We start from the raw sequence: 2,042 nt of genomic DNA on the forward strand, positions 1-2,042 counted from the left end.
GTCAGTATTGTTATAGGATAGGGTCATTTCAGGTTCCCTATCCTCATCTGCCCAAGGAACTAACTGGGGACATCGCCTTGGATGTCCTTCAATGACAGACACTAAAGAGTGAGAACAGAACTGAAAATATTTCCTTTCCCTTATGCCACATTTTTTTTACTAAGTTTACATTATTTGGTTCTTCAATCTACTTGCATTTTTAGTGAGTCAAATTGTGGATTATTCTCAGAAAAACAAATCACTTCTTGTCTTAACTCGAGAAGTGCAACAAGCTAAGACTGTCTTCATATTGGTTGGATCTACCTTCATGAATTTGATGGCATTTTGATTAGTGTTTATATGCGTTTGAAAGGTTTGAAGAATATCTAACTGAAATACCAGGGGCTGCACCCTTAAAGAAATTGACTCTGTCTCCTAGAAGCTATGGGTGGAGCTTCCAGTTCATCTAGCCTCTCCATGGTGAGATTTTATGTGGCTTGGGTTTCTGCAGTACTTACACATGTAATCATAACTTCTGCGAGTTCATATACACATCCACCCTGTTGTGCCCAGAAAACACTGTCTCCTTGTAGTCACCTACTGCTTCTTGCTCTTCCCTGCACTTCCTGTCTTTCAACTGCCTATTCCTCAATGACTATTAACCTTAGTAGAGCATATGATACAGATATCATATTTAGGATGAAACATTCTGTAGTTTCGAATTCTCTGCTACTTGAAAAGTTGTGAGTCACTGTATTTATCACCAACTGGTTTTAAAAATTAAAAGAAAAAGGAAACTTCTCTGATGAGGGTTGGGAGATACCCTAATCTATGGATACCAAGTGAAGTACTTAGGAGGCAGTAAACAAAAGTACTGTGTCCATTTAGTAGACTAATAGTAGTAAGTTCTCCCCTAGTCAATGACTCGTTTTGTCAAAGGTTTGTGGTATACCAAGAAAATAAGGCCCCCTAAATCAACATGAGCAAAGCTTACATGAACTCACAGAGACTATAGTAGCATACACAGGTTCTACATGGGTCTCTTTGGGGTCTTTTGTGCTTTTATCATGACTTCCAGGTTAGTTTTTTTTTATGGGATTCCTGAATGTGTGAAGAAGTCAGTCTCTGATTCTTATCCCTTCTCTTCAGCTCATTTTTTTATTGGTTTGTCTTGTGTAACTTTGATGTTATATGTTCTATCTTATTGTATTTTGTTTGTTATATTTTAAAAAGTGGGTGGATGAATGAATAAAAAAGAAAGTTCTCAAAAGAAATACCACTGAATAACATCTCCCAGCTCAGCCTGCTCGGGCACTGGGACCGAACCGAATTGGTAGGGCAAACGGGAGGGCGGTAGTTCCCTTGTCTCCATAGCCTGCCTGCAGCAAGCAAGGTAGGCCCTTTGTTTACGAGCTACCCAAGCAGGAAGGAGTTCCAATCTGGGCACCAGGAGGCCATCATTGGGGTGAGTGAGTGCTGCAGCAGCCGGGAACAGGGAACTAACTCAGACGTTCCTCATCCCTCCTACACTTCCTGGTCATTCTGCAGGGGCTATACTGTCCGATGTCTCCTCTCTCTTCATATCCCACCCAGCTTACATCCAGAACCCCCACCCCTGTCTTCCTCCCTCCCTCCCCTCTTTGGCTGCATAACATCTCCCAGCTCAGCCTGTTTGGGCGCTGGGACCTAACCCAAATCGGGAAGGCAAAGGGAGGGTGGTAGTTCCTTTGTCTCCATAGCCTGCCTGCAAAAAGCAAGGTAGGCCTTTTGTTTACTAGCTACCCAAGCAGCACTGAGATCCAATCTGGACACCAGGAGAGCCATCACTGGGGAGTGACATCACTGGGAAGGTATATCAGTGGGCAAGAAGACCTGATCATGTAAAAGAAGATCCATAAGGGAGCATTTGGAGGAAGAGAAGGGCAGGCACCAATGCAAGAATTCACCCAACAATCTGAAAAACAACATGAAACCACCAGAACCCAGCGACCTCACAACAGGAGGACATGAACACCTTAATCAAGAAGAAGTAGAAAAAACTGACTTTATGAAAGTGATAGAGG

Source organism: Microtus ochrogaster, chromosome 2 (assembly GCF_000317375.1).
Source record: "Microtus ochrogaster isolate Prairie Vole_2 chromosome 2, MicOch1.0, whole genome shotgun sequence".
NCBI lineage: Eukaryota > Metazoa > Chordata > Mammalia > Rodentia > Cricetidae > Microtus > Microtus ochrogaster.